The sequence below is a fragment of the Callithrix jacchus genome, chromosome 13, assembly GCF_049354715.1.
Source record: "Callithrix jacchus isolate 240 chromosome 13, calJac240_pri, whole genome shotgun sequence".
In the NCBI taxonomy this organism is placed as follows: Eukaryota; Metazoa; Chordata; class Mammalia; order Primates; family Cebidae; genus Callithrix; species Callithrix jacchus.
The window spans coordinates 104,972,365-104,994,313 of NC_133514.1; the positions used below are offsets into that span (position 1 = coordinate 104,972,365).

Below are 21,949 nucleotides of genomic sequence, written 5' to 3' on the forward strand. Positions count from 1 at the left end.
CGTCACTTAGTTTTAACTTTTGGCTGTGTTACATATGGTGGTTCTCCTTCTCCTCTCCTTCTTACCAAATTCATACTATTATTTCTATGTTCAATAATGAATTCTATAATCATGGTTACAGTGAAAGTCTAAATTCTTAAGTATGACATTCAAGACCCTCTATGAGCTGGCCCTCTCTCTCATACTTTCTACCATCTCCCTCATTTTTCCTCATTTGCTGAAAGCACTGGGCAGGTATATTCACAATCACAACCTGTGAGTCACATGTCTACATATTTTTTTGTGATGCACTTCTCATGTAGAATGGTGGTTCCCATCTAGAATTAATTCTTGTTAATATTTTTAAAATCCTAATAGGAATTAAACAGTCACCTAGAATAATAATCTCATAGACTAACTAAAATATGAAATATTTTGACTTTTGGCCAAAAATGCTAACTCAGTATGAAATACTGATTGTCTCATCTGATTAGAATCTCTGATTAACCGTAATACATGAGTTTTTCTATCAAATTGAAAAGCGAAGGACCTCTGGATAAATGCAAATTTACTTATAATGATGATAGGAAGTTTAGGAACCAATTGATCTACTGTGGCCTTTATTCTAGTCTTAGTTTTTAAATTGAAATTCTTCATGTTTTTGGCATCTCAGATAAATTCTCCTTCCTCCATGAAGTCTTCCCCTCTATTTTCAAGAAGAAGTAATCCCCCCTGCTTTTTGGTCCTATATTACGGTATACATGCTGTTCTCATAGCAATCTGCTTTCCGTTCGGTTGACTCTAAGATGCTATCAATTATAATCTGTATCATTATTTTATATACAAGGAAGAAAGAAGAAACACTAACTGCACATCATCTTGAATTTAAAATGTAAAGAGGTGAAAACAAAGTTACAGAGCTGATGAGAAACAGCATGAGAGCAGTTTGCATTTCGTTTCCCTAACTGCATCTTTGAGCGCCGCATCTCTTTCTGTTTCCTCAGGACCTTAGACTGTGCCTTACATGTGGTATATATTCAATATGTGTATTATATTGAATTATTAGCTTAGAACTGCCCCAAAAGACTTCCAAAACTGGGTGACATTAAGGCCTTTAATCTGTTTCTGTCTTTTACATTTGCTTATAGACAAGTCCTATCTATAAATTAGACTATAAAAAAGAAAGCATGGGATCCTAATAGACTCCTCATCTACATTTCAAAAATAAACATTTAAAAAATTTGTTAGTTTTCTCCTGTGCTTTTCATTCAGATAATTTAAGGTGCCACACAGAATATTCCCTATTTGCAACTCTTGAACAATTTATTTTTAAAAATTGGGACAAGCAGGGAAGAGCATACAGGAGCAAAAAGAGAGAAGGAAAAGTCAATTCAAAACTGAAGTCTTTTATTTTTGTCCCTGGAAAACACCATGGGCTTAAGTGGACCGACGTATGTTTGATTGGCTGGATGGGTGGAGGGTTGGATGGATGATTTAATTAACTATTACTATAATAGTGCCATATAACAATTCACATTTATTTAGTTCACATGGTTTGGCTGATTTTGGCTAGACTCAACCACGTATATATGCAGGTCAGCTGGGAGGCTGCTGGTCTCAGTGAGGCTAAGCTAGGACATCTAGGCTGAAGTCACGCTATTCTACATGCCTTTCATCTTCTTCCTAGGAACACAGACCTAGCCTGGACGTGTTCTCATGGTAACTGGCGGAGCATAGAAAAGCAAGCAGAAACATACCTGTCTTCATAAGGCTGAGGCTAGGCTCATAGCTGTGCACTATCACTTTTGCCACATTCTGTTGGCTAAAGCAAGTAACATAACCAAACCCAAGTCAAGAAGCAAGGAAATACATCTTGCCTCTTCAGAGGAAGACTTGCAAAGTCACATGGCAAAGGGCATAGTTACAAGAAGAAGCAAAGAATTGGGGTCAATGATGTAATTCTATCCTGTCTTGCAATGATGGTATCCTACACATAAATATTGATTTAGAGATGAGAAAGTATGCTCACAAGTATTTTCTCATTTAATTTGGACAATTAAAAGGGCAGAGTAGATATAATTATTCCAACTTTACTGAAAAAAAAGGAGGGAGAGGAGGCAGGGAAACTTAGAGAACTTAAGAAACTTGTCCAAGATACACACTATTAAGTGTCCACAATGTAATTAAAACCCACATTACAATAGTTCTCCATGGGTTTCCACTTACAGTTCCACTGTAGGCATAGAGTTTGTGTGCTTTTCGTAAAGGATTATATCAATTCCAAACAATTCCTGTTACTGGACTTTATCTTTGAGAACAACCAACTGCACTCAAAATTCCTTGGAAGTCAGCTCTGGCTGGCTTCTAGGCTACATACGTAAGCATGGTTGCTGCTTGTTTTTAGATAAATACGTTAATTTGTGAAGAGACTGGGCTGCGAGTACCAAGAATGATGAAAATCTAAATTGGTGGCAGCACTGAAATGTACACAGCATCACATGCTGATAAACTGCTTATGGATTTTCTGTCTTCAATTGATTAGAAAATGAAGTAGTTTGAGGTGATGAACTGTAACATGTTGGAAGTAATTGGTTTAGTAAGAAAAAAGGTGTTAATTTAGAAATATCAATATTGCTACCCTCCTGGTAGATTAATACACAGTATAAACAGAACAAAATCAGAGCTTCCCAACGATCTGATAGTTTATTATTTCATTTACCACCACAACCCGCTCACAAATGTGACTCTCAAGAGTATGTGGGTTTTTGCATCTCCACTAGAAACACTATCACCTTGCTATTCACTTGCTGCCATTTACATACAGAGTGTTGAAAGACACAATTACAACAAATTTAGCGTAAATATCTCAATTGGCTTTATTGTGATTCTAGAATTGGGCAACACTTCATTCCATAAAATAAAATAAGTGTTTCAGAGAACTGAACAGAGGAGGTTGGATTTATATACAGAAAGGGGGATGAAGAAAGGAGAAACAAAGATGGTTCAAGGATGGTTGAAAGGATGGTTCAAGGAACCACTGGTCATTTCAAAGTTAATTTCCTTGCAAGGCAGGGACAGGGAGACAGAACAATCTGATTGGTTAACAGCAGGTTACTTCAGGTCAGTCTGCCGTAAGGATTAAAATAGAGAAAACATCATTATCATGCTGATTGAAGATTGAAACTGGTCTCTTTGAGAAACTGGGCTATCTATCCCTTCTGATTTCTTGGAAGGCCAAATAACAACTCCGTGTTGGTTTGGAGAGCATGGGTGATTCCATCTTGATTTTCAGCACTGTTGGAAACTAGTGCAGGAGTTTAGTCCAAAACAATGGCCTCGTATAGTTTTTATTTAATAAGAGGGAGAAAGCATGAAGGTCAAGGTCACCTAATGAAATAAAGATTGGGGATAGAAATAGGAGGGATAACTGAAGTTCCCAGTAACTTTCTAATAATTATACCAATAACTCTTAGTCAACCCAGTCTTCAGTGGGAACCATCCTTGAGCCTCCTGCCAAACCCATCCAAAGTTAGGACGCCTGTTAGGATCTCCAAGAATCCTACATTGTTCTTTTGTAGCATTGTGTCAATTGCAATGCATTATTAATTAATATGACTGATATGATGTGTTATATTCTACCCAGACTGTCAGCCTTATGAGAGGAAATCAGGATATCAGGATATTTCTGGTTCATCTCTTGCATCCTAGGACCTAGAACAATGTCTGGCATATTAGGCACTCTTCACATTTGCCAGATGAAAGACTGCTATAATGTCACCAGTTTTTATCACCTGTACCTCCTTACAGCATATTCTCTGTGACTCAGAATGGAGATTGTGTAGGAAAAAGCATGCTCTTGATCAGGTGCTCTGCCCTGCTTTCTGAGGGTTTCTCCTCAAGAATAAAACACAGCTCTTTCTTTCCCTTTTCCCCATCTCTTGATACCAGCCATCATGCTCTGTACCCCAGATGCATTGCCCTCCACTGCCCTTCTTTCAGTTACTGAACCTACAAGCCCACCTGCCCCTGGGCCACTGCACAAATAGCCCATCTGCCCTGAACACTAGCTATGCACCCCATCCTACCACTTAAATGACTCATCTCTCATTTGCATGTCAAGCATTGCCTTAGGGAAGCCTTTTCTGACTCCCCAGACTAAGTCAGGTGTCACATGTCCCATCACAGTCTCTCATAGAATCACCTCTTTGGTAGCACAAACTATAGTTGCTATTTTTGATTTGTTTGTGCTCCATGAAGGTAGGAACCATCACAATTTTGCTTACCACTTAACACCCTTGATTTTTGCTCACTATTTAACACTCAGAGTTTGACATTGTACCTGACATCTGTTCAAAACTACATAAATATTTATTGCATGAATCAATCAATGAATGAAACGCACACGCAGGCATCTGTTACATCCCTTCCTCTCTTTCTGTAGGGCTGAGTACCCAGAGGCAATAGATCTGGCTCTACAATTAAATTTCTGTTGATAGATCAATACATTTGAACTCAAGGGACCCAGGTTTTAGCCAAGCAACAAGTCCCAGTGAATTGTCTACAGATTCTTTGCCTAATACAGGCAAGATGTTTCATTCACCACAGGCTGCCTCTTAGGAATTCTTTGATTTAAAAAACAAAAAAAAAAAGATGCAAAAATACCTGTCTCCTTAGAGAGAGACTTTATCTCACCATCAAACCAATCATTAGTAAGCTTTCGCTTTATAACTCTTTTCTGATTTATCCCAGTGTATATAACTCCTATTTTATAAACTCCTTCTATACCCACCCTGCCACATATGGCCACAGCTTGTTTGCAAAGAATGCTGATCATGCTTTCAAACAAAACTATTCCCATATGCTTGTGATTCATTTCCCCCTTCCTGCCTTTGCTTCATTTGTTTTAGAATTGGAGTTTAATTTTGAAACCATTGCTGTGACAGGAAGTGACTAGGGAGAGGAGGAATTAAAAGAGAAGGACCTCAGAGCTGAGAGGGATGAATGAAATGGTATGTTGCTTATTCAACCCACAGATGGGATCAAAGACTCTTAGACTGAAAAGCCCTTTAAAGGAATACCAAATTCCCACTTGAGCCCTTTCTTCCAGCTTAAAGCAGAGGGCTGGGGAAAACATGATCTTATCTCCATTTCTGGAATGCAAGACAGTCCCATTATATACCTTACAACTGAATGCAGCGTAGGATTCAGTTGCTGACCAGAGTGACATTTTGAAAAGTGCAAGCATCCTGTCTCCAAGGAATATTAATGAAATCATGGAATGAGTTGGCTGATATTTTATGCTGCCTATTACAACTCAACACATGACCTTTTAATGGAGCAAAATGTTTGTAATATAAAACTGGCCTGGTATTCTTGGATAATTTATTCATTCAACAAATATTATTCAGCATCCATTATGTGTCACAGCCCTTTCTAGGCACAGAATTCAATAGTGAAAAAAAAACAGTGGTATCCCTGCCCTCACAGAGTTTATATTCTAATGGGAGAGGATAGACAAACAGCCAAGAAAAAAATACACACACACACACACACACACACACACACACACCAAGAATATATATATTTATATACACACACATATATATACATATATGTATATTAATATGTACTATAGATGAAAAAGAAGGTAAAAGGATTAAGAAATGCAGGGGGGTGAGGTTAGAGGGTCAGAAAAAGGTCTCATCTGTCAGGTAAAGAGGTAACCATATGGCCATGGGAGGGATGATGTGTTAGGCCATTTTTGCATTACTATAAAGGAATACCTAAGACTGGGTAATTTATAGAGAAAAGGAGTTTAATTGGTTCATGGTTTTTTGGCTATACAAGCATGGCACCAATATCTGCTCAGCTTCTAGAGCAGGCCTCAGGAAGCTTACAATCATGGCAGAAGGTGAAGCAGGAGCAGGTATGTGACATGGCAAGAGCAGGGGCAAGAGAGAGAAGGGAGAAGTTTCAGACCCTGTTAAACAACCAGATCTTGTGTGAACTCAGTGAGAACTCACTCATCACCAAATGGATGATGCTAAGCCATTTGATACGGTTAGGCTGTGTCCTCACCCAAATCTCATCTGGAATTCCCACATGTGGGAGAGGGACTCCCTGATGAAATCTGATGGTTTTAAAAAGACGAGTTCCACTGCACAAGTGCTCTCTCTCTTTGCCTACTGCCATCCATGTAAAACGTGACTTGTTCCTCCTCGCCTTCCACCATGATTGTGAGGCTTCTCCAGCCTTGTGGAACTGTAAGTCCATTAAACCGTTTTCTATTGTAAATTGTCCAGTCTCAGGGACACTTTTATCAGCAGCATGAAAACAGACTACTACATTGTTCATGAGGGATCTGCCCCCATGATCCAATCACCTTTTACTAGAACCCACCTTCAACACTGGGAATCACTTTTCAACATTAGATTTGGAGGGGACATAAATCCAAACCATGTCACTCACCCTTGGCCCTCCAAATTTTGTGTCCTTCTCACATTTCAAAATACACTCATGCCTTTGCAATAGTCCCCCAAAGTCTTAACTTGTTCTAGCCTTAACTCAAAAATCCCAAAGTCCTAAGTCTTATCTAGAGATGAGTTCCTTCCACCTATGAGACTGTAATATAAAAAACAAATTATTTACTTTCAAGAAACAATGGTGGTATAGGCATTGGGGATACAGTCCCATCCCAAAAGGGAGAAATCAGCCAAAAGTAAAGGGCAATAGGCCCCACACAAGTCTGAAACCCAGTCAGGCAGTCATTTAATCTTACAATTCTAAAATAATATTTGACTGTTTGTTCCACATCAGGGGCACAATTCTGAAAGGGGTGGGCTTCCAAGGCATCAGGCAGCTCTATCTCTGTGGCTTGGCAGGGTGCAGCCCATGTGGCTGCTCTCATGGGTTGGAGTGCTTGTGGCTTTTCCAGACAGAGGATGCAAGCTGCCAGTGAATCAACCATTCTCAGGTCTGGAGGGTGGTGACCTCCTTCCTAACACTCCACTAGGCAGTCCCTTGGTAGGGACTCTACTTGTGGGCTCCAACCCCACATTTCTCCTTTGCACCACCCCAGTAGAGTTCATCTGGTGGTGGCGGTGGGGGGGGGGCTCCACCTTTGCAGCAGGCTTCTGCCTGGGCACCCAGGCTTTTCCACAGATCCTCTGAAATCCAGCTGGGATCCTCCAAACCTCTTTCACACTTAACACCATGTGGAAACTGCCAAGCCTTGTGGCTTGCACACTCCAGAGCTGTAGCTCAAGCTTTACCTGGACTCCTTTGAGCTGCAGCTGGAGCTGGAGCAGTTAGAATGCAGGGAGCAATGTCCTGAAGCTACACAGGAAAGCAGAATCCTGGGCTTGGCCCCTGAAACCACTCTTTTTTTCTAGGCCTCTGGGCCTATGATGGAAGTGGCTGCCTCAGAAATCTCTAAAATGCCTTCCAGGACTTTTACCATTGTCTTGGATATTAGCAGTTGGCTTCCTTTTAGTCATCCTAATCTAGCAAGTGGTTGGTCTACAGCCTACTTGTATTCCTCTCCTGAAAATGCTCTTTCTTCCTCCATCACGTGGCCAGGTTGTAACTTTTCCAAATGTTTATACTCTACTTCCCTTTTAAATATAGGTTCCAACTTTAAATCATTCTTTTCCTCCTATATCTGATCCTGGCTGTTGGAAGGAGTCAGGCCACATCTTGAATGCTTTACTATTTAGAAATTTCTTCTACCATATCTAAGTCATCACTCCTAAGTTCAAACTTCCAGAGCTCGAGGACATGGACACAATGCAGCTAAGTTTTTTGCTAAAGCATAAAATGGGTAACCTGTGCTCTAGTTCCCAATAACGTCCTCATTTCCATCTGAGACTTCATTAGCTGGGACTTCACTGTCCATATCGCTATCAGCATTTTGGTCACAATCACCTAACCAGCCTCTAAGAAGTTCCAAACTTTCTCTTGTTTTCCTGTCTTCTTTTGAGTCCCCCAAACTCTTCCACCCTCTGCCTGATACCCAGCTCCCAAGCCACTACCACATTGTAGGGTATCTTTATATCAATGTCCCATTCCTCAGTACCAATTTTCTGTGTTAATGTATCCTTGTGTTACCATAAAGGAATATCTGAGACCAGATAATTTAAAAAGAAAAGAGTTTAATTGGCTCCCACTTTTGCAGGCTGTACAAGCATGGCACCAACATCCTCTAGGCTTCTGGTGAGAGCCTCAGGAAGCTTACCATCATGGTGGGAGACAAAGTGGAACGAAGCACTTCACGTGGCTAGAGCAGGAGCCAGAGAGAGAAGGGGGAGGTCTCAGACTCTTTTAAACAATCAGACCTTACACAACCTAACTGAGCAAGAATTCACTCATCACCAAGGGGATGGTGCTAAGCCATTCATGAGTGATTCTCCCCCATGACCCCTGACCAGACCTCCCTTCCATCACATTTCAACATGAGATTTGGAGGGACAAACATACAAACCATATCAGAGGGGGAGAGCACTCTACACAGATGGAAAAGTAAGTGCCAAAGTTCTGAGGCAGGAACACACGTATTATTTTTGAGGAGCACCAAGGAAACTGATGCTACTAATGTGGAGCATCAGAGATAAAGTGAGATGGTCAGAAGTGAGCCAATCCCATAGGTCTGTGTAGACTACTACTATTTGAGAAATTGAGGTTTTGCTCTACATGAGATAGGAGATAACTGAAGGGTTTTTGAATAAAGAGTGACATGATCTGACTTCTATTTTCAAATGTTCACTCTGGCTGCTGTGTTGAACTAGACTGTAGGGGGTGGGACAAGGACAGACACAGAGAGACCCATTAGTCAGGAGGCTAGGTGATATTCCACACAAGAGATGAGGGTGCTCTGAAACAGGATTATTATAGAGAAAATGGTAAGAAAGTGTATTCATTTCTTATAACAAATTACTGCAAACTTGGTGATGTAAAGCAATAGACATTTATTCTCTCACAGTTCTGGAGGGAAGAAGTCCAAAATCAGTATTGTGGAGCCAATATTTAGGTGTCAGCAAGGTGCATGTGTTCCAGCAGCTTAGTGGGGAGTCTGTTCTTTGGCTCTTGCAACCTCTGGTGGCTGCTGACTTTCTTTGGCTTATGGCTGCATCACTCTAATCTTCAAGGCCAGCATCTGCTCATCTCTTTTGTCTCTCTCTCTTCCCTTCTCTCTCCATCCTCCCCTTCTCCTCTATATCTATCAAGTCTTCCTCTGCCTCCCTTATATAAAGATACATGTGATTGTATTTAGGTCTCACCTGTATAATCCAGGATCATCCCCTCCTCTAAATATCCTTAATCACATCTGCAAAGATGTTCCCCCTCCCTTTTAAACAGCTATATAAAATAACATTTACAGATTCCAGAGATTAGGATATATATGTCTTTTGAAGAGCAGTTTTTCATCTTATTATGGAAGGGATCAGATAATTAATGTTTTAAAAAGAATAACCTGTAGGATTTTCTGAAGGATTACTCTTTGGGTGGGAGAGAAAGAAGTAAGGTGACCCCAAAGCTTTTGGTCAGTGTACTCTCTCAGAGGAAGATTCTGGAAAAGTAGGTTCAGAGAAGATGGATTCAGTTTTGGAGACGCTAAGTGTGAAAATCCTATAAAATACAAATGGTGCTTTAGTAGGGAGTTAGACTTAAGTCTGAATTTCAGAGAAGGTCAGACAGGGCCTATACAGTTATGAATTACTGGAATACAGGTAGAATGTAAAGCCATGAGACAAAGTGAGACTACATAGTGTGGTGATTTGAAACTGTGCTAGCTTGGCTTAACTGGAATTACATGTTCAGAATTTCTTTCCTTGTATCGTTCCAGATTAGCATTGACCAAGAAAGAACTGCGCATGAGATTGGAAGGTAGAAGTGAAGCAGCCACCAGCGTTCTTTGAGGGGTGTCTGATTAGATACTGAGGGAGAGAGACAGAGAGGGGCAGGGGGACTCCAGCCTCAGTCTTCCCCAAACTGCATCCAGCTCCTCCTGCGACAACAGCAGCCCCAGGCCCACCAGCCAGCTTGGTGGCAACAGCCTTCCCTAGATGTCTATGTCTCTCCTTTCCAGTCCCACTTTTGCAGCCGGATGTGCCTTTGAAAGTACAAACCCATCCACCCACCCCAGTGCCTCAGGAGAGCTGGTAGTGACTTTTCTCTCATCTCTTCAACTCCCCACTTCAGGCTCTTCCTTCCCTAGCTTCTTACACAATTGTATGAGGTCTTATTCCAATAACAACTCCCATTCAGTAATACTCATAATGATTCTGCTTCTCTGATTAAACCCTGATTACCTGTACCCAGGAAGCGAATCTAGATGGTGACAAGTCCAATAACTGAATCCTGGGACACCCCAAAGTTTGGAAATGAGAGAGAAAAGGAAGAATCAAGGAAACTAAGCAGGAATGACCAGTGGACAGAAGAGCCTGAAGCTTATACAATTTTGTCATCCATCTTAAAGAAAAAGTATACAAATTAAAATTGAATACAAATATGAATATACATTTAGAATGGGAAAAATCACATCAAATTGCAGTGTTTAAAAGCTTAAAAATAGAATAAATAATGTGAAGGTTTTATAGGTCCCACCTGGATAATCCAGGACAATCTCCTCACGTCAAGTTCCTTATTTTAATCACGTCTGCAAAACTCCTCCCTGCTTTGAAAATAGCTATTTAAGGTAACGTTCACAAATTCCATAATATTTTAAGTTATTTAACTGCCCGATACATGCCTACATTTGTATCTTTACATATTTGGGCTGCATAGTTTTTAAATAACTCTTCATATTACAGTTTTTTTTTTTAACTGTTATTTTCTATAGGGAAAGTGGAAAAATAATCACTTCACCTTCTAGCATGATTGATCACAGTTTTTTAATTATTCTTAGTTTGAATGCATAAAATCAGTGTCTTCACACACAAACTTCCTTGATGTCTATAGTCCCTGACAGAGTTTAAACAATCCCTAATTAAAACAACCTGATTCAAAAATATGCAAAGGACTTAAATAGACATGTAGTAATTTGTTTCATGCTGCTGATAAAGACATACCTGAGACTGGGAAGAAAAAGATATTTAATTGGACTTACAGTTCCACATGGCTGGGGAAGCCTCAGAATTACAGCAGGAGTCAAAAGGTACTTCTTACATGGTGGTAGCAAGAGAAAATGAGGAAGAAGCAAAAGTTGAAACCCCTGATAAACCCATCAGATTTTGAGACTTATTCTCCATGATGAGAACAGTACAGGAAACACCAGCCTGCATGATTCAATTGTCTCCCGCTGGGTCTGTACCACAACATGGGGGAATTCCAGGAGATACAGTTCAAGTTGAGCTTTGGGTGGGGACACAGCTAAACCATATCGTTCCTCTCCTGGCCCCTCCAAATCTCATGTCCTCACATTTCAAAACCAGTCATGCCTTCCCAACAGTCTCCCAAAGTTTTAACTCATTTTAGCATTAACCCAAAAATTCATTGTCCAAAGTCTCACGTGGAGACAAGCAAGTCCTTTCCACCTATGAGCCTGTAAAATCAAAAGCAAGCTAGTTACTTCCTAGATACAAAAGAGGTACAGATATTGAGTAAATACAGCCATTCCAAATGGGAGAGATTGTCCAAAACAAATGGGTTACAGGGCCCACACAACTCTAAAATCCAGCAGGGCAGTCAAATGTTAAAGCTCCAAAATGATCTCCTTTGACTCCAGGTCTCACATACAGGTTGTGCTGATGATGCAAAAGGTAAGTTCCCAAGCTATTGGGCAGCTCTCCCCCTGTGGCTTTGCAGGGTACAGCTTCCCTCCCAGCTGCTTTCATGGGCTGGCATTGGGTGTCTGTTGTTTTTCCAGTTGCCCAGTGTAAGCTGTCGGTGGATCTACTAATTTGTGGTCTGGAGGATGGTGGCCCTCTTCCCACAGCTCCACTAGGCATTGGCCCAGTAGGGACTTTGTGTGGGTGCTTCAACCCCACATTTCGCTTCTTCACTGCCCTAACAGAGGTTCTCCATGAGGGCCCTGACCTTGCAGCAAACTGTTGCCTGGGCATCCAGGCATGTCCATACACCTTCTTAAACCTAGGCAGAGGTTCCCAAACCTCAATTCTTGATTTCTATGCACCTGCCGGCTCAACACAATGTGTAAACTGCCAAGGCTTTGGGCTTCCACCCTCTGAAGCCACAGCCTGAGCAGTATGTTGGCCCCTTTCAGACACAGCTGGAGTGGCTGAAAGACAGGACACCAAGTCCCTAAGTTGCACACAGCACAGGAAACCTGGGCCTGGTCCATGAAACCACTTTTTCCTCCTGGGCCTCCAGACCTATGATGGAAGGGGTTGCCATTAAGGTCTCTGACATGACCTGGAGACATTTTCCCCATGGTCTCAGGGATTAACATTAGGCTCCTTGCTACTTTTGCAAATTTCTGCAACTGGCTTGAGTTTCTTCCCAGAAAATGGGTTTTTCTTTTCTATCACATAGCAAGGCTGCAAATTTCCCAAACTTTTATGTTCTTCTTCCCTTATAAAACAGAATGCCTTTAACAGCACCCAAGTCACCTCTTGAATGCTTTACTGCTTAGAAGTTTCTTCCATCAGATACCCTGTCATCTCTCTCAAGTTCAGAGTTCTACAAACCTCTAGGGCAGGAGCAAAATGCTGCCAGTCTCTTGGCTAAAGCATCACAAGAGTCACTTTTGCTTCAGTTCCCAAAATGTTCCTCATCTCCATTTGAGACCACTTTAGCCTGAATCTTATTGTCCACATCACTATCAGCATTTTGATCAAAGCCATTCAACAAGTCTCTAGGAGGTTCCACACTTTCCCACATTTTCCTGACTTCTTCTGAGCCCTCCAAACTGTTTCAATCTTTGCCTGTTACCCAGTTCCAAAGTTGCTTCCACATTTTTGGGTATCTTTTCAACAACACCAAGTTCTACTGGTACCAATCTACTGTATTAGTTTGTTTTCATGCTGCTGATAAAGACATACCCAAACCTGGGAAGAAAAAGAGGAGTAATTGGACTTACAGTTCCAAATGGATTGGGCGGGAGGCAAAGGACACTTCTTACATGGTGGTGGCAGAGAAAATGAGGAACACATCAAAGGGCATTGGCCCAGTAAGGACTTTGTGTGGGTGCTTCAACCCCACATTTCGCTTCTTCACTGCCCTAACAGAGGTTCTCCATGAGGGCCCCGCCCTTGCAGCAAACTGTTGCCTGCACCTTCTTAAACCTAGGCAGAGGTTCCCAAACCTCAATTCTTGATTTCTGTGCACCCGCAGGCTCAACACAATGTGTAAACTGCCTGTGGGTACCCTGGGCAGTAGGAGAACTTCTCCAAGCACTCCTACTCCAGAGGCATAGAAAGAACTCAGCCACCCACAGGAGAAACTACAATCCACATAAATACATCCCACTAAACCCAAACTAAACATATCTCCAACTTACCATTAACTCAATCTCACAAAATACTTATAGTCATTCCAATATTCCAATACCATCTCACACAAGGGAAAGTTTTTAGGTTTCTAACATAGAAACTTTCAAATTATACAAAAGTAGACAGAATAGTATAGTACATTTCCAGGAACGCTTTCGCCAGTTTCAACAATGGTAGATTCATGGCCAGTCTTGTTTCACTGTACTCCTCCCACTTTCTCCCTTCCTCTGCAGCTTTACAGCAATTTCTGGATATTACAGTATTTTATCTATCAGTATTTTAGTATGTATTTCTAAAATACAAAAATTTTTTTAAAATAATAATGATGCCCTAAATATACTTCAGCAAATGTTAACAATAATGTCCTAATATTCTGATACTGTACCCAAATTTCTAACAATGCCATGAAATGCCATACTTTTATTTTTATAGTTAGTTTGAATCAGAATTTAATGTTGTGATTAATTGATATGTCCCCAGTTTTTAAAAAAATCCATAGATTTCTTATCTCTTTTTTTGTAATTAATTTGTTTAAGGAATCAGGTTGTTTTTTCTGTAGAGTTTCCCACAGTCTGCATCTTTCTAATCAAATTCCTATGTGTCATGTGTTGTGTTCTCTGCCCACTGAATTTCCTCTAAATTAGTCATTGGATTTAGAAGCTTGATAAGATTCTGGTTTGACATTTGTGGCAAAGTTGGGTGCACTTACTGTCTGGCTGTGTCTCTGTTTGATGTCAGCGGACGTTGATGATCAATGTGGCCTTAGGTTGACATCCCCAAAATAGGCCCAGAGACAAGGATCACTGTGAAGGTGACCAGGTAACATCTCAGGAAACCAGGAAGGTGGTGCAGGCAGCAGAACAGGCCGGAGAGGATGCCCAGCAGGAGCATGATCTCAGGCAAAATCCCAGAGGGCAGTTTCTTCCTGATCCACAGGGAAACTCGGTTGTGTAAGTTATACTTCAGAACTGCAATGACTCAAGGAAAGGGATCTAGGTTTTCACACACCTGCACTTTTCAGTAATTGCTCAAGAGTTTCTGCAGAGGTGGGCACTGTCCAGGCACTAGCAGCTCTGCGTATGTCTGGAGCAGGTGGACAAAACAGTAATGAGAGACCAGAGAGGATCAGAGTGGAGCTTCCACTCCATCTGCATATGAGGGGAAGTTTGACCAATTATGTTAAAATATCTTATTTTGCAAATACTACAAAAAGCTATGAGCATGTAAACATATTCCTAGATGGGCCTTAGAAGGGGCCCATAACAGTGAGGTGCCTGATCCTTAAGCTTTTTTATTTATTTATTTTTTTAACTGGAAATCAAGATAATTAAGCTTCTTTAGCTTCAAGATAAATCCATCTCTGTTGTGAGGAAGAAAGAAAAAGAGATTGTGGTGTCCTGGAAGACAGGAAGAGAGTGTGTTTGAAAAAGAGGGTGATGATGTGTTTTAAGCTCCTGTGACTCATCAGATCTGTTGGTCTTACTACCTTTGCATCATCCCTTACCTACTTCATGTCATCACATTCCCCACTGTCCAGCTTAGAGTCCATGATCCAGAATTATAAGCACTCTCAACTCCTTTGCCTCTGTTGATGGATCAGGAAGATGAAGACCTTTGGATCTGGCTATTTGGAGATTATTAAAGATCTTCACAAAAGTAGTAAAGGTGAGGTACTAAGAACAAAAGCCTAATCAGAGTGACTTCTTGTAGGAGGAGAGAGATTGGAGAGAAGTAGAGAAGTCCCTCAGTGTCCACGGGGGATTGGTTCTAGGACCTTCTTCAGATGCCACATTCTGTAGCTACTCAAGTCCCTGATATAAAATGGTGTAGTATCTACAAACAACCTACATATATCTATAATATACTTTCAGTCATCTCTAGAGTATTTATAATACCTAATACAATGTGAATGCTAGAAAATACTTGTTATACCATATTTTTTTATTCATGCTGTTTTTATTGTTGTATTAAAAAAAATTTTAGAGTCAGAGTCTTGTTCTGTCACCCAGGCTAGAAAGCACTGGCACAATCCTAGCTTACTGCAGCCTCAAACTCACTCAAGTGGTCCTCCCATCTTGGCCTCCCAAAGTGTTGGGATTACAGGTGTAAGCCACTACACTCAACCTGGTTTTTTTGTTTTTGTTGTTTTCTGTTAAAATATTTCTGATTCTCAGTCGGTTGAATCTGCAAATGCAGAACCCTTGGGTACAGAGGCCAACTGTACAGCACACTTTTTCATGGAGTTTTGCTGAAATGAATGTCAAAGTAATAAACTGATTGCTTGACAGGAATGTGGAGTTAAAGGTTTGTTTATTGGAAGATGGGGAAAGTAACATATTTGTATGCTGAAGAAAATGATCCTGTAGAAAGGGATACAGAGGGCAGAATGACTAGATGTTTATACCTGCTTAAGTGAGAGCAGACAGAACCTACCAGACAAGTGGAAGGGTTGACTTGAGATAGGAACATTGAAAGTTCATCCCCAACAACAGGAGAAAAGCCAGATGGAGGTGAGTAGTTGATAGATTTTGGAGTGAGAGCAGAAGAAAGTTCAATAATGTCTTCACCTAAGAGTGTAGAGAAGGAGGTGTGAGAGGCTTGAGGAAAGAGAAAGCAGGTGTCTAGAGAGCCAGATAGTGAACTGACCAGGGAAACGTGGCAGGATTTCCATGCAGCTCTTGGGCCCATGTGAAGCTGTCAGTTATGAATACGGAGTGAGGCCAACCAGCATGGTTGAGTGTTGTTCTTGAAGCATAATCGGCCGTGGGTTGTAGTAGTGAATTTGTGGAGAAGGGGCTAGCCAAAGTTGAAGTTTCTCTAGGCAGGTTGGAGACAGAGGCAAAGGAGATGGGAGTGCTTGCAGTTCTGGGTCATGGACTCTAACCTGGATAATGGGAGGTGTGAAAACATGAAGTAGATAAGGGACAATAAAAAGGCAGCAAGCCCAAGAGATGTGATAAGTTACCAGATTACGAGGCTTCCAGGGAGAGTGTGCTGGAAGGTGACTGGTGAGTAGTTCACGTGAGATGGTCAAGAGGGCGGAGTTAATGGTGACAACAAAGTCTAAGGTTTGGCCCAGGATTGGATGGCTGAAAGAGGGTGAGGAACACATTATTGACACAGAGAAGAAACCAGGCTCATCAGTATGGCTATTGTAATGGTTGAATCATAAATTTAATATCTTGTGGCCAATTACTGAGGAAGTTCATTTCTATAGTATTCATGTCCCTCCCATCTTGTACAACTATCAAAAAGATCATGGTTTCTCAGTTAGTTTGAGCCAAAGCAGATCTTATGGGATACTTTGTGAACAGAGTTTGGTCAATCAATGCAAACAGAACAACATGGCAGGACACCAAGGCCTGGTACTAGGCAACTTGCGTCCTTTACATTATCCCTTTTGGAAATGAATGCCCTCAAGCTGTATAAACTTCAGTTTTGTCATTTACTTCCTAAAATATTACCACCTGTAAATACTGAGAAATGTTCAGGATTTCATGGAACGAATTCATCCATCTGGTGCTGAGCTTTTCTCTACAGAAAGCCAAAGTCCTGGTGGTCATCTACTGGTATTTGTGCCCATACACTGGCTCCCCCTTCCTGTAACTATGCATGAACTCTGCGTGCTCCTAACTAAGGTCAGAATGTGCTGAGAACAAAGCCATTTATGACAGGAGGGAGCTACCAAGGGCCCTGGTTCTATCCACCTTGTAACAGACAAACCTCTAGGTCATTTAGACTCACCTGTCTCTCACCAAGTCCTAGCTTTTGTCAAATTCTGACTGTTTTCCTGGCATATTTTTCAACTCTGCCTCACGTCTCTTCCTGTACTTTTTTGAAGCCAAAGTTCTTCCAAAGAAACAGAATATGTGATTAAAACAAACATCTAGACAGACTCTAAGAAGGATAAGCCAAGTCTCAAACAACCAGAGCCTAGAGAGGAAGCAGTGAAGGAAGAATGGCGAGCTTTGCTTGGGATGGTGGGAGCATCAAGCGCTAAGGATGGGAAGGCTGAGCTGGTGCATGGATGGATATGACCTCAGTTTGAGATTTTTTCTTTGTTAGTTTTGGTTTTTTTTTTTTTGCACCAAGATCATCTCACTGCCAGCATATTCCAAATCACACTGGCAGGGGAAAAGAAAATCTCAGGGAACCAAGATTCCCTGCTCTGTCCATAACCACAGCTCGCATCATGATCTTATTGCAACTTTCTTCATTACGGCACCTTCAACTGGCATCCATGGCAGTTATGGCTGTGTTAGTTTGAAATGCTACAGCCAAGATGGTCTCTTTGCCCATTTTCTGTCAGACTCTGACTTAATTTCTTTGGGATAGGACCTTATCAAACATTTCCAGGTCCTTATGGAGAACACTGGGATAACTGTGCTTCCCTTGAGTACATCCAAATTCCTCTGCTTACCTCAGAAACCAAGTGCCCAGCATCCCTATCCCATCTCAGGACATTTCTCTAGAGCTCACCTTCTTGCAAGGAACTCATTACTCATCCCTACTCCCCAGTGTCTCTAGTCATCATTCATAAATCTCAAACTCATGGGGGAGTCTTCTGCCCGCAGACTGAACAATGACATTTATTTCCAAGTACCTGTGTGTATGACATTCTTGTTTGCCACCCAACCAAAGTGCTTTCCCCTTTCCTTGCATGGCTCTCTCCCTGTGGGCATTTGGCTCCCCCAAAGGGCAACAAGAAGAAGTGGCTTTGCTGCTTCACACTCCGGAAGATGGAGGACAATCTATGAAGTCAATCCTAACGTGAGTCTGAGGTTAAGTACGGAGATGACCCTAACATCCAGAAACAGAATTTTCACCCAAAAATTTGTTTTTGAAGTACAACGAGCCACTGGATGGGTCACAAAGACTCAGCAGGACTAAAAACAGCTGTCTGTTGCTGTCTACCTAACGTACAGTTTTCAATTCACATTTGGAAATTGTGACAATATATAATTTTCTCTGAATTTTTTTCTTGTAACAGTACCATTCTCATAGTAAAATTATTATAGAAAAATGGAAAAACATAAAAAGTTTACAAAAGAAAATGAAACTACCTTTAATCTCACGAAGCAGAAATAATTGCTGTTATTATTTTAGTGTATTGTCTGCCTGTGCGTTTCTGCCTATGGGGAATATATTACTGAGGTTAATCTATATACACATAATACAAACTATTTACTATTATAAATAACTTCGGTCATTTTTGTGAGTTACACTGTGTCCCTGAGAATCCTAAAAAACGGTGTTATGCTTCACTATGTAAATTCTTATATCTAACAAAAAAATCAATGCACTATTATCTGACTACTACAGAAAACAGCAGATTCTGAGAGGGACACAGCTGAGTACTCATCTACTCTCTGCCACTTAGCAGCCCTATGGTCTTGGTCAAGTTTCTTAAATCTTCGGTGCTTCAGTTTCCTTTTATTTAACATGAGGATAATAACACACCTCCTTTAAAGAGTTGATGTGGCAGTTAAAAGAGAAATAGCATATAAATTGTGTAGATTCCTGTGTGGCATGCAGTAAGTAGTAAATAAAGGTTATTAGCATCATTATCTTTATCATTGTGTTACTGCAGGGCTTCTTTAAAAATGAGTGAGTGGATTTATAATAAAGCACTGATCCTATAATACAACTTATATAAAGGTTGATTAGAGTTGAGGCTGAACAGCAAATTATTCAGGGTTTTAGTGAACTGGGAACTGAACAGCAAAAATTTCCTGAAGTCCATATAGTGTACTGGTCAAAAGCATGAGTTTTGGATGAAAACAAAGGTTTGTTCTCCCAATTCTTGACAGTAAAAATTCAAATGTATTTAGTCAACACAAAGGGCTAGGATTATTCTCAGAGCTTTGCTTACATTAGCTCACTTCAGCCTTGCAACATTCTTAAGATATAAATACTGTTACTAGTGGGGAAAAGCAACAGAGAAGTTAAGAAATTTATAGCAGACAACAAGGCTAGTAAAAGGCAGAGCTAGGATTTGAACTCAGATGACCTTATTCTATAACCTCTGCTTTTAATTATTGTTATGTTGTTGTATATTTGAAAAAGTTATTTAATATCAGTGAGTCTCTCTTTAGATTGTAGTCTTTTTCTTATGGATTTGACAGAATTATTTGTATATTCTTGATAAAAGCCCTTTGCTAATTAATGTATTGTGAATATCTTATCTTACACTTCATCTCACTTTCTGACTACCTTAATGGGTCTTTTGGTGAATGAAGTTTTTTATTTTAAGGTAAGAGCATACATCAATATTTTCCTATACAACTGGTATATTTTGTGCCTAGACTATCCTGTAGAAACACGCATCTTTTCTTTTTAAAGGTGTGCACACTTTTATTCAACTGGTCTCAAGTCAGTGTACAGGTAAGCCCTGGCTGCCTCCACCCAGGCCCAGGGAAACCAAAAGCCTTCATATGTCTCAAGTTGAGGGACAAAAAAGGGGTAACCTTTTAGCCAGAGGCTAAAATCTTTCAAAATAAAAGAACAATATACAATCAAGTCCTCAGCCACACTGTAGAACTCTGAGGGATGCTTGCTCCCACCGACTACTGTCACCTTCAAACAGTTTTTAAATCCTGAATCAAGCCAAAAACAAAGCAAATAAAGCCATGCCAATCTCATCTTGTTTTCTGTGCAAGTTAGGTTTTGTCAAAAAAGGGTGTAACGCAACTAAGTCACATCTGCCTAGAGGCTTTTGCAGTGGACAATGGAGGGGCTGGACTCGTCATACTCCTGCTTGCTGATCCACATCTGCTGGAAGGTGGACAGCGAGGCCAGGATGGAGCCGCCAATCCACACGGAGTACTTGTGCTTGGGAGGAGCAATGATCTTGATCTTCATTGTGCTGGATGCAGGGGTGGTGATCTCCTGCTGCATCCTGTCAGTAATGCCAGAGTACATGGTGATACCACCAGACAGTACTGTGTTGGCGTACAGGTCTTTACAGATGTCCATGTCACACTTCATGATGGAGTTGAAGGTAGTTTCATGGATGCCACAAGATTCCATACCCAGGAAGGAAGGCTAGAAGAGTGCCTTGGGGCAGCGGAACTGCTCATTACTGATGGTGATGACCTGGCCATTGGGCAGGTCATAGCTCTTCTTCAGGGAGGAGCTGGAGACCGCCATGGCCATGTCCTTCCTGAAGTCCAGGGCAATGTAGCGCAGCTTCTACTTGATGTCACACATGATTTCCTACTCAGCTGTGGTGGTGAAGCCGTAGCTGCACTCAGTGAGGATCTTCACAATGTAGTCAGTCAGGTCCTGGCCAGCCAGGTCTAGATGTAGGATGGCATGGGGGAGGGCAAACCCCTCGTAGATGGACACAGTGTGGGTGACCCTGTCACCAGAGTCCATCATGATGCCAGTGGTACAGCCAGAGGTATACAGGAACAGCATGGCCTGGATGGCGACATACATGGCTGGAGTGTTGAAGGTCTCAGACATGATCTGAGTCATCTTCTCATGGTTGGCCTTGGGGTTCAGGGAGGCCTCAATCAGCAGCACAGGATGCTCCTCAGGAGCCACACACAGCTTGTTATAGAAAGTGTGGTTCCAGGGCCGGGCGCGGTGGCTCAAGCCTGTAATCCCAGCACTTTGGGAGGCCGAGGCGGGTGGATCACGAGGTCAACAGATCGAGACCATCCTGGTCAACATGGTGAAACCCCGTCTCTACTAAAAATTACAAAAAATTAGCTGAGCACGGTGGTGCGTGCCTGTAATCCCAGCTACTCAGGAGGCTGAGGCAGGAGAATTGCCTGAACCCAGGGGGCGGAGGTTGCGGTGAGCCGAGATTGCGCCATTGCACTCCAGCCTGGGTAACAAGAGCGAAACTCCGTCTCAAAAAAAAAAAAAAAAAAAAAAAAAAAGAAAGTGTGGTTCCAGATCTTCTCCATGTCGTCACAGTTGGTGACAATGCCATGTTTGATGGGGTACTTCAGGGTCAGGATGCCTTTCTTGCTCTGGGCCTCATCACTCACATAGGAGTCCTTCTGACCGATTCCCACCATCACGCCTTGTTGCCTGGGGCACCCCATAATGGAGAGGAAGATGGTCTGGGGAGCATCATTGCCCACGAACCCAGCCTTGCACATGCTGGAGCTATTGTTGACGATGAGTGAGACAATATGCTCATCCATGGTGAGCTGGTGTTGGGTGTGGATAGGCAGTGGAGGAACAAGGGTGTGGCTCTGTGCTGGTGGGGCAGATGTAGTCTTGGTTGAAATATGTATCTTGATCCCTACTTCATACCATATTAAAAACTAAATTCCAAGTAAATTGCAATGTTGGTACAAGAAAAACCATCACAGGCTGGGCATGTTGGCTCCTGCCTATAATCCCAGAACTTTGGGAGGCCAAGGCAGGCAGATCACTTGAGATCAGGAGTTCGAGACCAGCCTGGCCAACATGGTTAAACACCATCTCTACTAAAAATACAAAAATAGTTGTGAGTGGTCGTGTACACCTGTAATCCCAGCTACTTGGGAAGCTGAGGCGGGAAA

General features: G+C 41.6%; 1 pseudogene; it reads right to left on the bottom strand.

Annotated features, from left to right (window-relative positions):
* Window positions 1-20,004: 20,004 nt before the first annotated feature.
* LOC100392982 (actin, cytoplasmic 2-like) lies at window positions 20,005-21,704 on the bottom strand (annotated as a pseudogene).
* Between the last annotated feature and the right edge of the window lie 245 nt (window positions 21,705-21,949).